Source organism: Callorhinchus milii, unplaced genomic scaffold (assembly GCF_018977255.1).
Source record: "Callorhinchus milii isolate IMCB2004 unplaced genomic scaffold, IMCB_Cmil_1.0 Scaffold1, whole genome shotgun sequence".
In the NCBI taxonomy this organism is placed as follows: Eukaryota; Metazoa; Chordata; class Chondrichthyes; order Chimaeriformes; family Callorhinchidae; genus Callorhinchus; species Callorhinchus milii.
Genome location: NW_024704742.1, coordinates 94,475,527 through 94,493,354, shown reverse-complemented (window position 1 = coordinate 94,493,354; position 17,828 = coordinate 94,475,527).

Below are 17,828 nucleotides of genomic sequence, written 5' to 3'. Positions count from 1 at the left end.
TTGAAGCCAAATAATGCAGGGGTCTATCTAACACTATTGACTTATGTCAATGAAATGATCCCTGTTAACTGTTAAATATGTAACATTGGCTGAACACACCAGACAAATTTGGGTGCTTTGTGCTCTAGCAAGACTACATATCTTAAGTTCCTTTGGATTCTTTCAGCCAAGTGATGACTTGAGGTATAAATGACCTCATCCCTTGTACCGGTCCAACTCTTGAGTCACGTGAAGCAAAAAAAAGAAATAAGGAAACCACATACTTCTGAGAACTGAGCGTCTGAGAACTTGTATAATTGCTTCCCGAAGAAGGACTTGGGCAAGATGTTGGAGTACCTGCTGATGTCTGTGTAATCATAGTTCAGCATGAGTGTAGCCTTCAAAAGCGGATGAAATTTGGGCCTAAATTGGAGGAGATTGTAGACTTGGATAGTAGAAATTCCAAATCAGCAATTGTGATCGAGCCACACACAAAAATTTTTTAAACTCAGGATCTCTGAGTTTTTTTGGCTAAAACAGGGATTTGGAACATAATAATTTCTTGCATTTGATAGAGTGCTCTATCACGCCAACATCTGGAAGCATTTTATGGAGTTTTCTGTAAAATGTAGGCAGTGTATTTATAGGGAAATACAGCAATTTGTGCATAACAGTGTCTGACAAATAGCATGTTTTGAACTTTTTTTTTATCTGGAGACTTTTTAGCCGTGATACTGGGAGAAACTCCCTTCACAATTTGAATAGAGCCATTTTTTTTATCATCCATCTGAGCAGGATCTTGTTTTAACATCTCATTCAACGGATGGCATTTGCAACAGTAAATGTACTGGTATGTCAACCTGGAGACTATGAGTTCAAAGTCCCAAAAGAGGTCTTGAACTTGGAGAGTGCTACCAACTGAGCCAAGCCGCCACCTAAAGGTGAACATGTGATTGTTATTAGATGACCCACATATGGAGGTGTATATTGATTGACAGGGGAATATCCGCTTATCTTTGCAGGGAAAGACTTGTATTCCAATGAAAAGTAAATGGTCTTTGTGCACTTGTGAAATAAAAGTGATTTGACTCCTGTTTAAGTGAAACCTTACATGGACTAGTTGCCCATCTAGTATTCAGGTTATCAGAACTATAAGTGTTTTGGTGAAGCAGCTTATCAAGAACAAATCCAACTTTGGAATGGAAGATTCCCCCTTTTTAAAAAAAGAAATCAAGGACAGTTAATAAAGGATTCTTTTCACAGTGAATCATTAAAAAGGCACATTAGCTAACCCAAGACTCTACTGAGCAGAATTCAGGGATTGAATACGCTGCTTTTGAATTATTTTTAAAGAGCTTCCTTAAGTATCTGCATAAATTGAATGATCCATAAGGCAGAGTATCTGTGTCCTTTGATTTTTTTTTAAGTATGCAAGTTTTTCTTTGAATACTGATAGAACATGCATTGAATGGCAAAATGCGTCAAATCTCTGGAGATGCAGAATTTCAAAGCAAATATTTGAGATCAATGAATTGCAAATTGATTTACTGTGATCAACCTGAAACTATATCACTGTATTAACATTATGTTTCATGAACTGGCTATGGGGGATGGGGAGCTTCCAAGGCTGCACTCTCAACCTCTCAAAGCCAGTCAGGAACCTCGGGGTTCTGTTCGACCCTGAGCTGTCCTTTCTCCCTCATATCCGCACCACAACTGGCACCGCCTTCCATCACCTCCGGAATGTCGCCAGACTACGGCACTACCTCACCCCTCACGCTGCTGAAACTCTGGTCCACGCCTTTATCACCTCAAGGCTGGACTATGGGAACTCTCTCCTCGCCGGCCTTCCCGGCACCTCCTTCCACAAGCTGCAGGTCATTCAGAACTCTGCAGCTCGTGTACTGTCCCGCACCAGGCTTCGCGACCACATCACTCCCACCCTCGCTCGCCTCCACTGGCTCCCCATCCCCCAGAGGATTGAATTCAAGATCCTCATCCTCACCTACAAGGCCATTCACGGCCTTGCTCCCTCCTACCTCTCCGACCTACTATCCCCCTACCTATCTGCCCATACCCTCCGTTCCTCTGGCTCCGGTCTGCTCCACATCCCCCGCCCCAACCGCCCTACCATCGGTGGTCGGGCCTTCAGCCTCTCAGCCCCCAGGCTCTGGAACTCTATCCCCCAGTGCCTTCGCCGCCTCCTCCCTTTCCTCCTTCAAGGCCGGTCTCAAACCTTTCTCTTTGACCGTGCCTTCAGCTCCCCTCTCGACTCTCTACCCCTCCTCGCTCCCTCCCTTCCCTCCCCTCACCCTGACCATTTCCCGCCTGCTCGGGTCCTGACCCAACTGTACAGCGCCTTGGGACATCCTCCCGACGTGAAAGGCGCTCTATAAATGGAATCTTGTTGTTGTTGTATGGTTCTCTTCTGTTTTGCCTACAATGTAGTAGTGTGAATGTTACATAAATTAAATGGATTAAATGAAGATGGCAGCTGAATCTGGCTCTAAGGGGAGTTGGCTGTAGCAGTCGACTTGTATGTGTGTATTGCAGTCAGAGCGATCTAACCAAATACTAAATTTAGCTTCCAGGAACAAAGAAGTGTGGTTTATAATAATAATCCTTGCATTTGATGTAGCTACTTAAGCACTGGAGTACACTACCTAAAAGAAAGCTATTTGATAATAACATTCAAAAGAGAATTAGATAGGAACTTAAAAAGGAAAAATTTGCAGCGCTATGGGATAAGAGTGGGGAATACTAGTTGGTAGCTTGTTCAAAGAACTGGCATCGGCACGATGGGTCGATAGCTTCCTTCTGTGCTGTAAAATTGACTGATTCTATGATTGTATTGTTGATATAATAATAATAATCCTTGCATTTGATATAGCGCTTTTCACGTCGGGAGGACGTCCCAAAGCGCTTCACAGAACACACTGTAAAGTGAATTGACTGTATTTTGTGGGTGTAGCACAGCAGCCAATTGCGCACAGCAGTGTCCCACAAACAGTCGTGGATTGAGCAACCACATTTTTTTTTGGAGGGATTATTACCCCTGGAAGCAATCCGCCAATCGACTGAACAACCGGGTTCCTAATTACTGCTAGGTAAACAGAGGTGTGTGGAGTAAGGAAACTTGCCTAAGGACTGCTCTAGAGGCTTGGTTAGAAGTACTTTGCTTTCGAGATGAGAATGCTATGTTTATTCTTCTTTTTATCTCCCCCATTTCCTGCCTCTTGAAAGCAGAGTTGTGTTGCGGTCAAATTCAAGATCCTCATCCTCGCCTACAAGGCTATTCACGGCCTCGCTTCCTCCTACCTCTTTGACTTACTATCCCCCTACTTACCTTCCTGTACCCTCCGTTCCTCTGGCTCCGGTCTGCTCCACATCCCCCGCCCCAATCGCCCTACCATCGGTGGTCGGGCCTTCAACCTCTCAGCCCCCAGGCTCTGGAACTCTATCCCCCAGTGCCTACGCTTTGCTTCCTCCCTTTCCTCCTTCAAGGCCGGTCTCAAGACCTTTCTCTTTGACCTTCAGCTCCCCTCTCGACACTTTACCCGCTCCTCGCCCTCTCCCTTCCCTCCCCTCACCATTTCCCCCCTGCTCGGGTCCTGACCCAACTGTCCAGCGCTTTGGGACGTCCTCCCGATGTGAAAGGCGCTCTATAAATGGAATCTTGTTGTTGTTGTTACAGTTACATGTGTGGGCACTCTCCCTCACGTAAGTGACACATTCTTCATCGGAGTCCAGAGTATGAGCATTCGTAGGCATTTGCAGTGGGGAGAAACAGGAGGATACAACCTAGCAAATTTCAATTCTCCCCTCACACATAATGTCCTGTGGAATCCTATAGGTCAGTGGTTAGAGCACTTGCCTCTCAAGCGAGAGTCCTGGATTCAATTCCCAGCAGGACGAAACGGTGGGCAAGTTTCCTTACTCCCCGCGCCTCTGTTTACCCAGCAGTAATGAGGAACTCGGCTGTTAGTCGATTGGCGGATTGCTTTTCCGGGGATAATAATTCCTTTAAAAAATAATAAATTGGTTACTCAATCCACGACCGTTTGTGGGACACTGCTGTGTGCAATTGGCTGCTACGTTTTCCCCACAAAATATAGTCAATTCGCTATATAATATATTCCGTGAAGCGCTTTGAGACATTTCGAAAACATGATAAGGCACTAAAATCAATGCAAGGATTATTATTATAACGCTTTGCAGCAGAATGGGGACTTGTTTTTAAAAAATAGTAGAAAGAAAATGCTAACCCCACAACACCCTTTGTTCAGGTAGGACCTCACCACTCATTAAGGTTGTAGTTTATGGGGTTGAAGATTGCACTGCCAAGAGTCATTGAGGAGCTAAAGTATCAGCAATGCTTTGGATTACTGCTGACTTCGGAATCAGCTCAATGCCAGAGAGAACCCACTTGCCTCCCATGAAATTGTACCATTTTATAAAATCAACCTAAAATAATTTTGAAATCTCCCAAACCTACTGATGCCAAACCAATTGCTCAACTGTCTTGAACTATGTGAGTTATTAGAGGAGAGGAGAGAATTGGAGCTGGGAAAGGGGGCAAAGAAATTGAATTGTAATCCCTGGCTCTCGGATCAGTGTGTTCTGTATTATTGTCACAAATTTATGATACTGTGGAATATCAACAAAATGTCACAATACAACATTTCCTATGATATTGGTAGTTTGTGCTATTTTAATTTTATTCCCACTTGATTTGGAAGGATTGCATTTAAGGCACTGTTATCCACTCTTAAAATGAAATAAAAATTATTGCTGCAGATAATTAAACGAGTAGTGCTTCTGAAGGTAGCACTTATGAAGAGATCTGTTGTTCACAAGAAGGATTCTGATTGCTAAAATATATCTTGCAGTGACTCTTATTTGCTTAGCATTTCTTGCAATGACTGCTGTTGAATGATTGGAACCTTACCTGTGAGGAGAAATTGCTAACATTGCATTGGATTGCAGAATGGAAAATCGCAGTATGTCCCCCAAGTATCATTATTGTGATTAAGTTTAAAGTTCTTGAGAAAACTTCAGGGTAGTAGAGAAAATCACAAATGCAGACTCGAGGGATCGAATGACCTGTTCCATTATGCTATATATGGTAACCTAATTGGACGATTCTTCACCAGTTCACAATTTGGAGCTCCTAATTTGGGTTTGGAAGGAGAGGTAGAAGAAGAAACCTGGATTTGTGAAGGGAAGATATGGTTGAATTTTTTTTAGGAAATTTCTGAGTATAAATATAAATGGAAATCAGTGGATGTAGCATATTTAGATTTTAAAGCATTAAAAATTAATAATCTTGCATTGATATAGTGTCTTATCATGTCGTTGACATGTCTCAAAGTACGTCACAGAGTTTACTGCAAAGTGCAGTCGGTGACTGGATACATGTAGGCAAATGCAGCAGCCAATTTGTGCACAGCAATGTTCCACAAATAAGCCCTGAAGTGAGTACCACGGGATCTTGAACGCCCACCTGAACAGATAGATGGGACATTTGTTTAACATTGTATCCGAAGGACAGCACCTTAGCACTGCACTGGAATGTCAGCCTACATAATGGGCTCAAAGTTCCAACGTAGGGGCTTGAACCACAATCTTCTGATTTCGAGGTGAAAATCTTGTCAACTGAGCCAGGCTGGAATCTATTGTTTTATAGAGTGGCAAATAAGAGACTTGATTCAAAGATTACGGGAGAATACCACCCAAGATTCCACTCTGCAAATTGCCATCCAGTGACCCCATTGGAAAATGCATGTGTGTGGACATTCAGTTGAGGAGGGATGATAGCCCTATCGAATAGCCTACCAACATTTGCTGTCTCAGATCGTATGTACCTCTGGGCAAAGTACTGGTGACTGGAACTGTAACCCAACATTATAGGTACAACAGATTGCATTTGTAGAAACCCTTTACACAGGGTAGTGCTTTGGAGCGCTGAATGCACTCGGGAGGAAGGGAGAAAATTGGAGGATATTACCAGTAATAACAATAATCCTTGCATTTGATATTGGGCCTTATCACATCATTGAGAATATACTGTAAATAATGTACTACGTATTTTGTGGGTGAAACACGATAGCTAATTGCATACAACAGTGTCCCACAAACAGTCGTCAATTGAATGATCAAATTATTATTTATTTATTTTGAATGCATTATCACCCCCAGGAAGCGATCCGCTGATTGACTAACAACCGGGTTCCAGCTTACTGCTAGGTAAATAGAGGTGTGTGGAGTGAGGAAACTTGCCTAAGGTTTCGCCCTGCCCAGGAATCAAACCCGGGTCCTCTCGCTTGCGAGGTGAATGCTCTAATTAATATGCTACAGAACTCCAGTGGTAGTTACTTTCTCCATATTTAAATCTGTTGCATCATTATCTTTTCAGGAATCAAAAATGATTTTGTTTTGTTGAGTAGACTGTATCGTTTTGATTACTGTGGCCTGTCATTTGCGGAAACAAAATCACAACAAATGCTTGGTTCAGCTGCAACGCAACACAACCGGCAATACAAAGGTTACAGAGACAGAGAGAGGGGGATTTGAGGGGAACGGGGTAGAAGGAGAGGGAAGCGTGTTGTGGGTGGGTTGGGCTGGGGGGGGGGGGCGGAGATTCAACTTGTTTATCAGGAATGGTATGGAGTAATATCTAGCTTGTGGTACTTCTGCTATAAGTCTGCCACAGATGAATCTCTGAGCTATATAAATATATGAAATGCTTCATGACTTTTGGATGGTGTATCCTCGTGAACCTGATCAGTAGAATCTGCTTGTGACTTTATTGCTGCTTGCTTCAGTGTTCAGCTTTAACTCTCGGTATAATAAATAATAATTATAATAATAAGTTGCAAGCATATTTAGGAGCCAAATATTAAACCTTCTTAAGTGCACAAATCTTCGCCCCCACCCCCGCCGCCCCTCCCCACCCTCTCTCATACACACAGCTTGTTTTAATACTGAGCTGTAGGTTTGTTTTATTTTGGCACTATCTCTAAAGTGCTGTAAACTCCAACAATTTTATGCATAACTGAGATTGCCAGAGATCATAATTTACATTTTCAACCAGAGCAGTATTTAGAAGTCCTTGGTTGTATAAATCTCACTATGCAGCAGTAACTGGATAGCTGCTGATTGAAAGTTACACTGAATATTTGAATGTTTACTCTAAGCTGGAGTTTGATATCTGCAATATGCCAAGAAGCGGGGGAGCCTCTCGTTGCTCTATTAAACTGTGACAGATGGCATCTCTGATAGCCTACTATGTAAAAGCTTGGTGTTCTGAACCATACCGACAAGAACTTCACAGATTGGAATTGTAATCTGTGGTGCATTAGTTATTCTCTGTTGGGGCACTAGACTTGGTCTTGGCGTTCCTAGGCAAGGAATAGAGAAAAACATTGGGGTTTCTCACCATCGGGGTTGTTTGCCCACAAAATACATAGTCAATCCACTTTACAATATATTCTGTGAAGTGACTTGATAAGAACTTCACAGAATATATTGTAAATGACGTGATAAAACACTATATCAAATGCAAAGATTATTATTATTTGCTATCCAATGACCCCTGTTGGAAACCCTGCATTATGTGGACATTGGAACCTGAAATTCCTCATATTCTAAGATTAACAACCACAGTCTGAAAATTCAAGATTACACAGAATTTTGGTAAATGCTCCTTAAATTCAAGTTAAGCTGTTCTTTTCACAGTACCCAAAAAGAAATGCAGATAATCGGCTTCCGAATGAAGACTGAATTTAAAACTGTTCTCCAAAATTCGTCACAATGTTAATTTTTTTGAGTTGTTAAATTGATGAGACTAAAACCATAGGGGATTTCAAGCCACAGGTGAGGATGAGGTTAGAGTTGGCTGCCCATGGTCAAATAACTTGCTGACACTTGCTGGTCAACTCGCACGTGGAGTAAGCATTGTTGGACAAGGGCCTTAGGGGAAGCACACTGCAGCAAAGGAGTAAGCGACTTCTGCAGAGAAGAGAAATTAAGATAATTATAATCCTGCATTTGATATAGTGCTTTTCACGTCTTCTCGACGTCTCAAAGCGCTTCACAGAATATGCTGTAAAGTGAATTGACCGTATATTTGTGAGCGAAATGCGGCAGCCAATTGCGCACAGAAGTGTCCCACAAACAGTCGTGGATTGAAAATGACCAATTTATTATTGTTTTTGTTTTTGGAGGGATTATTATAATAATAATAATAATAATCCTTGCATTTGATATAGCGCTTTTCACGTCTTCTAGAAGTCCCAAAGCACTTCAAGAATATACTGTAAAATGAATTGACTGTATATTTGCGGGCGAACGCGGCAGCCAATTGTGCACAGCAGTGTCCCACAAACAGTCGTGGATTGAAAATGACCGATTTATTTTTAGGTGTGTGGAGTAAGGAAATTTGCCCAAGGTTTCGCCCTGCCTGGAATTGAACCCAGGTCTCTTGCTTGCAAAGCGAGTGCTCTAACCACTGAGCTACAGGAATCCCATTATAAGATAGTAGTTGGGGTCCATAAAATTCCAAACTACCTATATAACAGGAGCTGGTCAGTGCCTGTATACCTGCAGAAGACTGACTGGCTTCCAATGCTAAGTATACATGTGCAGCATTCAGCAAGTCATGTCCGGCAACCAGACAACCCAGAGGTTAGCCATTTTAATATAATGAGATGTGACTGCTTAATAGGCATCACATTTTTTCCTCAATTTTTTCTAGTTAGTTATTTTAATGAGCTACTTCTTCTTGCAAGGTTTCTAGCGTAGACCTTTCAAATCCAGTTTTTGCTCAATTTTGCGGATGCAAACAGACGAGTTGTAAATCTAACTTTATTCCATGGCAAGATTAATATTGCTTAAATGTAGGATTAGTAGTAATTGTAATGTGATTTAGGAGAAAATGAAATAGGTTTAGATTAGAAATCCCTTTTCCTTTGTGCTCAAATTTGTAAAGATTAATGTGGGTTTTCTGTGTTAGCAAGCACATTGGGTTTAAGCTGTGATGACCCTTTATACAGTTCTGGTACTTGCTCCCAATATGAAAGGACATAAATACAAGTTATTGTTGTTGCTCTGACCCTCTATGATCTTTCTGTAAGGCTCAAGGTACTTTGACTCTACGCACAAGTGTGGAAAATTCTTAAATTTAATCTGAATTTGGAAGCCAGATCTTTTTAAGACTAACTTCTAAACCAAGACTATATTCAACCATTATCCATAATTCTAAGTTGCCTTGAATTTTAAGTCAAAATGTTCTACAAGGCTCAGAACAGGTGAGATATTGCAGCTCCGGTTACTTTGTGTTTCACAGGTTTTGAGAAAGAGAGAAATGGCTTTAACTGAATAAATTACAAAACGTGTAAAAACACATTACATATTCACTGGTTTTAACTTAAAAACCTTCAAGGTCCTTTGTAGCAGTTGCGGTTCAGCAAAATCCCTTATTAAAAAGGAGGATATTCAGTGCTCTGGGTTAGTGTGACATCTTCAGAAATATACATTTTGGGTTGTTGCCCATGCTTTCATTTGTAACAATTAACATAGAAGTGACACGGACACGATGGGCTGAATGGCCCCTGTATTTGCAGAAAAATTATTTTTCTATGTTGGCTCTTTCGATTCAGAAAAACTTGCAAATCTCACTGAGCTGCAGCTGTAGAGAAATGTCTGATGTATCTTGAGCTGTAAGAAATGAAATGTAAACACTTTAACCACTGGTTTTTCTTTTTTTTTCTCAATCCCCTCCCCCTGCATCTCCACCCCCTTGTCCAATAAAAACACCCTGTAGAAGTGGCCTGCGTTCCATTCAGTATAATATTTAAGGGTCTTTTCCCTGGGGTTTTCAAATTGATCTCTGCCTACATTATTCACAGCAATGCCCTGTAGCCTTCATATTAAATTTATGTGAATTGCTAAATGTCTGGCACTCATCTTGCCAGTGGAACGGATTGGGGATTTGTTTTGTCTGTCAGATTAGAGCATAAACGTGAATCTGGTAGCTTTCATCAATTACAGTATTAAGCACTAAATATAATTGACATCTTAAAATGTTGACTCCTGCCCCCAACTCCACACACTTTCTAGTGATATGAAAGAATCAGGAGCATGGAATTATTCCTTCTTTGGCAGAACATTTTTCACCTCACATTGAGTAGGCCATAATATAGATAAGCATGCTTTAGAAATGTAGCCTTCAACAACAACAACTTGCATTTATATAGCGCCCTTCACGCCAGATGGCGTCTCAGAGCGCTTAATGTGAGGAATGACAGAAATATTAGAGAGCAATGTTTACTCTGAAATTAAGCTTTGGGGTCTTTGCTTTATTTCCATCACGTGTGGCACTTTTTTCAAATTGGGAAACCTCATGAGGGGGAGGTGGGGGCAAGGCTGTGGAGTCCTGTAGCTCAGTGGTTAGAGCACTCGCTTTGCAAGTGAGACATCTAGGTTCAATTCCAGGCAGGGCGAAACCTTGGGCAAGTTTCCTTACTCCACACGCCTAATAATAATCCCTCCAAAACCCAAAACAATAATAAATTGGTCATTTTCAATCTACGACTGTTTGTGAGACATTGTTGTGCGCAATCGGCTGCCGCGTTCGCCCACAAATATGTAGTCAATTCACTTTACAGTATATTCTGTGAAGCGCTTTGCGACGTCCAGAAGACGTGAAAAGCACTATATCAAATGCAAGGATTATTATTATTATTAAGGTTGATAGTGTAGGTTTGGGAGAGTGGGAGTGAGAGCAAAATAAATCAAGAAATATTGCAGTGGTTTGGTGACTCAAAGTTTGGGGTTTAAGCTTGGTTGTTTTGCAAGAGGAAGTAAATTGTAGGAAGAAGGGAAATTTCGATAATCCAGTATAAATTTTCACAACCTCCACTAGTCTGAAGAAATTGTAGCGAATGATGACACAGTGGTCAAAACTTTCAAAATGGGAAGAAGGCTTGGAGTGGGAGTGAAAGGAGAATTTGAGAAAGAGAATGTGTGTGTGTGTGTGTGTGTGCATGTATTTTTTATATATAATTATATTTATTATATATATGCACACACACAAACAAGAAGTTAGGATGAAGTCCATCCAGGAACTTATTTGTTGTTGTCTGAACTGTAAGTTGGGGTGGGGGGAAATCAAGTCATCGCTTAGAAACAGAATTTACAAACTCAGTTTTCTGTGGATTTTAAATGGAGCCATTGGTAAAATGACTCAATCATAAAAATTAGGATGATGTTGTTGTGGTGAAAAGAATGGATAGATTTGCCATTGTTGGAAGAAAACATTTACCAGTTTTAAGCAATAACCCTTTTAAGAACCCTCTGTGTTTTTTTTTAAATGACCTATTTTTAGCCCAGCCTATGTGAAAATGGATTTGTGGAAGTGATACTTTATTCTGAGCAGGACCATCAGTTGTCAAGGTTTATTGGCTCACTGCAAAATCTTGACATTAAATATTTTCAGGCTGGTAGTCTGACGTGGAGCAGAAGTCCCTCAGAATGCTTAGAGTGGGGCGGTCCAACCTTTTTGCTGCTTAGAGCTGGATTTGGGAAACGTTCACAGGCCGCATAAGCAATATTGGACGTCCTCCTGATCTGAAAGGCACTATACAAATGTAATTTGTTGTTGATTGGATAGTCCCGGTGCCAGCCAGAGCTTGGGTCCTTAGTGACCATCTCCTGAACGTGTCACCTGTGTTTGCTCGTCGGACAATGAAGTTGGAAATGGTTCGTGGGCTGGATTAAATCATTCCCTGGGCCAGATGTGGCCCACAGGCTGCCAGTTGGACCACACTGCTTGAGGCACTGTTCAGCTTCTCTGTGCTTGTCCACCTAGGAACATCTTACCTGTTAAGGCAATGGTTTGCAGGAACTGAAGTAGGAAGAAGCTCACATCCCCGGTGACAAGTCTACTTGTGCCAATGCAATCAGGTTAATCATTAATAGTGTCCTGGAGCACTGCAGACCTACCTGGCTCTGCTGTTTGAATCTCCAATCTACTGGAAAGTGTGCAAATGTAATTTTTTAATAAATATTTTTCCAAGAGGTTTATAAGGATGGTAATTAATTGTAATAACAAGTCAATGGTCTTTCTTTCCCCAACACCCCCTCCTTACTGTGACGAAGGCAATGGTTGAAATTTTATTTATATTCTGCTGTTATGCTATATAATAATAATAATCCTTACATCTGATATAGCGCCTTATTACATCTTCCAGACGTCTCAAAGCGTTTCACGGAATATACTGTAAAGTGAATTGACTGTATATTTGTGGGTGAAAGCGGCAGCCAATTGCGCACAGAATCAGGTTCCTACTTCCTGCTAGGTAAACAGGCATGTGGAGTAAGGAAACTTGCCTAATGTTTTGCCGTGTCGGGGATCGAATCCAGGTCCTCTCGCTTGAGAGATGAGAGCTCTAACCACTAAGCTACAGGACTCCACAGGCCTACAGGATATAATAATAATATTAATAATTTGGTCACTCAATCACAACTGTCTGTGGGACACTGCTGTGCGCAATTGTCTGCTTCGTTTCGTCCACAAAACACACAGTCACTACATTTTACAGTGTATCCTGTGAAGCGCTTTGCGACATCTCGATGACGTGATAAGGTACTGTATCAAATGCAAGTATTATAAGGATATGAGATTAACTGACTGACTATAATAGTTTGGTAATGTAATACTGTATCAGTTGTTTTTAGATAATGTGTTCAGTACCATTGACTTATTAATTGGCCATAATGACTAAATACAGTATTATTGTAACTGGTTATGATATTAGCACAGCAGTACCTGCTGAGAGATTTATAAAATTAATTCATGCATATGTGCCTGTACTGTACATGAAATAAATTCAGATAAAGGTAGATGTGCAAATTGTTTAGCTGATGGATGTTAACAAATCATTTTAACACTAGAACTGGCTAGTTTTGTAATTGCAGGCTATTGGTCTAAGTGTATATTTTGACAATATAAAGGAACCCCATTATAATGTCCTTCAGTATAGCACTGCCTCACTACTAAGGCAGGTTGTTAATTTGTTAATGGACCCTGACGTATTTTGACGTCAGGGTTTCTGAATTCCAACAACCATATAGTGGGATTCCCCTTAGAGAAGAAAATCATAAACAGCTAAGATTTTCCCATCACTAATATTAAGTTTGGCAATAGCAAAAACTGTAATCATAAGCATTAAATTTTACTTCAGAGAAGACAGACTTGCCTTTCTTCTTCGTTCTGATGTGTAAGCATTATTTTATTAAAAGAAACTCAGATGCTGAACTGATGTGAAGAACTTTTGAAGCACTCCCAAGATGTGATCCTATGTGAAGGTGCTATATAACGAACGTGGTTGTTCTTGATGTTCAAACTAGAATTTGTGCTGTGATGGACATGTTTTTTGTGCTGATTGTTTTGAGAAGCCAGGGGTTGANTTTTTTTCGGAGCAGTGGAGAAAGAAGGGAAGCTATTGTAAAAATGCTACAAGTTACTGTGAAAATGCTTGTTCAGTGGTTGCACAGAAAAGGTGACCTCGTTCTAAATGACCTCAAGATTTTTCAAGCGTTCTTTATTATCCAACATTAATGGGTAACTAACTGCCTTTAGGAGCAAAAGCAGGTTACAGACTCTCAGGCGAGCTGCAGCGAGGTTCTCTTACCACAGCTGGAGTGGGGGAAGGGCGGAGAGAGTATTCTCTTAAAGCAATTGCTGTGCGCAATTGGCTGCCCACAAAATGTACGTCAATTCACTTTACAGTGTATCCTGTGAAGCGCTTTGAGAAGTCTTAAAAACGTGATAAGGTGCTATATCAAATGCAAGGATTATTAGGATTTAAAAAAAATTAAAAGGCAGATTTGGGTGCCTTTTTTTAAAAAGAAGTTTGCAGATAAAAGTGCATTTTATTTTAAAAAGGAAATCCTGAATGCTGGTAATATGAAATAAAAACTTGAAATAAATGTTAGAAACCCCCATCGAGTCAGTCGGCAGCCTCTCAGATACTGATTCATCTGTTATGCATTTCAAAGCATTTTCTATCTCTCAGTTTTTTTCATGATCATCTTTTGCCTTGTTAATTCAGTATTCTGATGGTATTTTGCTGCACTTGGATTTTTAAGCGGTATGTGTGATTTTAATTTGGGGCAGTCTGAAACTGTTAGTTCCTCTTTTAATTTTAATTAAAAAATCCCATTGCTTGTTTTCTTTTTGTACAGGATTAAAAGATTTATATATATATATATTATATGGGAGGGTGGTGTATAAAGTACATTATGTATGTTTGTGTGTGTATATGTATAGATATATGCATATATGTATGTGTATATGTATGTTTATGTGTATATATATATGTGTATATGCATATATATGAAGAAGCCAGCAAGGATGGCAGGGTGGTGTATAAAGTACATTTTTGAAGTTCCTACAGAAGCCATTGTGTAAATTAATCTAGAAAATGGATGATGTGACTGAAAATATGTGGCAAAAGAGCAGCCTTTAATAATTGTTAAATAATCCAGCAAGTCTTTACAGGGCTAATAAATAGAAGATCAAGCATCCAATTGTTTTGTTCTGATGGCTCCAGTCATCCAGTAGAAACTGCCCTGTGCACAAATTGGTACTTAATGTGCACCCAAGACAGCAGTGTTATCGAATAAGCATGCTCTGCTTTTGTTGAAGAGGAAGTACAGTACAGAGCATGATATCTGCAATGAATAGGACTGGCCCCATTGAAGACTTGAAAATCATGTGGACATCAGGTCATCACACAAAATAACCAAAACCTTCTTCCACCAGAAACTGTATTGTCATTGGAGTCCACAGTTTACCCCTCTCTCTCTCTCTCTCCATATTTCCCAGTGCAAGTTACTACACTGTACCAGATATCTTTGAGTGCCCAACCTGGAAACAATTCTGCAACCGACCAGACAGTTAAAATGCCCATTCACTGAGATTGCGTGCATATTTAATTGAAGATTTTAACGCTAATTCCTATTGCTGGCATTGCTTCAAGAGCTCAGTGGGTGGCCTGTAGGGTGGTTATGTATCTGGCGTGTGGGTATTGGGCCTTCACTTGTAACATTCAGAGCGATGATTTTTGTGAAAACTGCTTCCACCGAATATAGAAGAAACCTTGTTGTACTGCAACATTTTCCTTTCAGTGAGAAATCCTGTCTTTGGAACTCAATACTTGGGACCTGTCTCCTCCTGTTTGCTCTCGCCTTCCCCAGTACATAAGAGGAGTGAGAACAGTGCCATTGTGTCAATGTTGGCAGGCTATTTGCGCAAGTGTAAAAACCAACCCAGAGCCAACTGACCCCAGCAATGCTCTTAAGTGTAATAATAATCCTTGCAATTTGAATACATGTAACAATACCTGGGGCACCACTGAATATGTCTGGCTCGTGTGGCTCCACATCAATTCTTGGGTGATCCCAAAAGCCACTCTCCTGTAAGCATTCACTGAGGCGAGCTACCAGTGAGATCACAGCATTAATCAAGACAAACGTGCCTTATAGGCAACAACAAAACATTACATTTGTATAGCGCCTTTCACGATGCAAGAACATCCCAAGGTGCTGGCCATTCAGGGATTTGGACCCGAGCAGGGATTGGGATCAGGAGGAGTGGAGGGGTGGCCGAAGGCGCGGTTGAAGAAGAGCGTCTTGAGACGTGTCTTGAAGGAGGCACGGGAGGGAGCAAGGCAAAGGGACTGTGGGATGGAGTTCCAAAGGGTGGGGGCAGAGAAGCTGAAGGCCCGGCCGCCTATCACTGAGCCAGCCTGATATCCTAACCATTGAGATTGGCTACCTAAGTTGACCAGAGATAGAGCCTGTGAGCTTTCGTGGTCTGGCTACCTTTATTAACTAAACCACTGGACAAGCTGAGTATGCCAGCGGAATTGTTCTGAAATGAATGTAACAAAGAGTGGGTATCCAAAGTTAACTGATCAAGTCTGACCAATGTACAGAAACCCTGCCTTCACAGTTTCCCCCACCCCTTGGCTTTCTCTCAACAGTAGAGCTCTGAAATCACTAGTTTAAATAATTTATTTAAGTGTGGCTAATATCTGCAGTGTGTACACTATTCCCTTTTAAATGAAACATTCTGTCGAGCTCTATAATTTGCATAAATCTACTGATACCACACATCCGGTTCGTGCTTTCTACAAGCATTTTGCTGCCTTTACAAGTCGACTGACAAATCCCTGGCAGTGTGCTGCCATGATTTGCGATGGCAGACGGGTCTGCCTTCCACTGGAAATTGGATTCTTCACACTCCCACGCTGCTGTCAGATATTTGCCTGTTTCAAGAAAATACTTTCATGGAGGGAGTGCCAATGACAGATATAGGAGCTAAATAAAGGGATTGAACCCACAGTCTTTAGTCTTGATCTCGTTCATTGCACACAAACCCGCACATATGAAGGAAAATAGGGTCAGAATTTTCGCTGCATAGGAAGATTCTCCCAAAGGAACATTGATTCTCTATTCAGGAATCCACTGTTGTAACAGACTGGAGCTGGCTGTAGCAAATAACTGTGCCACCATCCCTCCCCACCCACCCACACATAATCAAACAACAATCTGACACTACAGTGAAATGTAATTGCAAATGTGACTACTTTCACACCTTTTTATAGATGAGTGTTGAGGTTTAATAGACTAGTGATCTGAAATGCAAGCAATTTAAGAGCTGGGAATAAAGTGGGACTGGTTTAATTGCAAGTAATTATTGTCTACTGTTGTAATGACAAACCATCTCGGGCACAGACCTGATTGAATCGGCTGATTTAATTGGGAAATTTCTTTTAAATGTGACTTTGAATATTTCACCCCAAAAAATACAGTCAATTCACTTTATAGTATATTCTGTGAAACCCTTTGGTATGTCTCAAAGATAAGGTACTAAATCAAATGCAAGGATTATTATTTTGTCTTTTTGTAACTGCAGTTTTTGTACTGTAAATCAAAACAATTTTAAAATCCTATTTTAATTGTACAAATTGCAAAATACTGACTTAAAAGAATGTGATATCTGGTGGGTAAAAGTACTGTCCACTGCAAGATTAGTCTGTATGGATCAGACGGTTGAGGTTTGAATTCCAGTCTGCTTGAGGTAGATAATTGAAGTGTATACCCTGGCCTGAGAATCCTAAGGTTAGGTTAGACGGGAGAAAATAAGTTGTTTCAGCACTAGATTATAAAACAAAGCTTCCGTCCTGGAAGGTTCATGTACAGTATGTAGCTAGCTGATGAGGACAGGATCTAGCTTGGCTGCAATGCAATTTATGTATCTGTACCTCTGCACCCAAAGTGCATGAAACAAGTAAAATGCATTCAGGATGAGCGGATGTAAAAATTAGCAAAAGAAAACCATGCTGTAAACTAAGCTGCTCTTGTGTATATTTTGCCCCATATACACTTCTCAGTGACAATTGGTGAGGGGCCGCCCGATCCAGTTTGCAGTAACCATTTTAGACTAAGAAGATTCCGTGTTCTGTCTTCCCGGCCTCCCTTTCCACCCACACACAACCAAGGAACAATCTTTGACACTATAGTGAAATGTAATTGCAAATGTAACTGTTTCACCCCTTTTCATACATAAGTTTTGCAGTTTAATAGACCAGTGTTGTGAAATGCAGTGAGTCCTGAAATAGGGACTCTCTCTGTGGGGAATTTCCCTGTCAGATGAATGTGGATAGTATTGCTGTGTAAACTAGCTAAATTTTAACAAATAAGCTCTAGCTCCTTCTTTGCACTAGCCGAATACTGAGATCTCAGTGGCCATAGTCAGCTGTTCTCTTACATAACTGAAC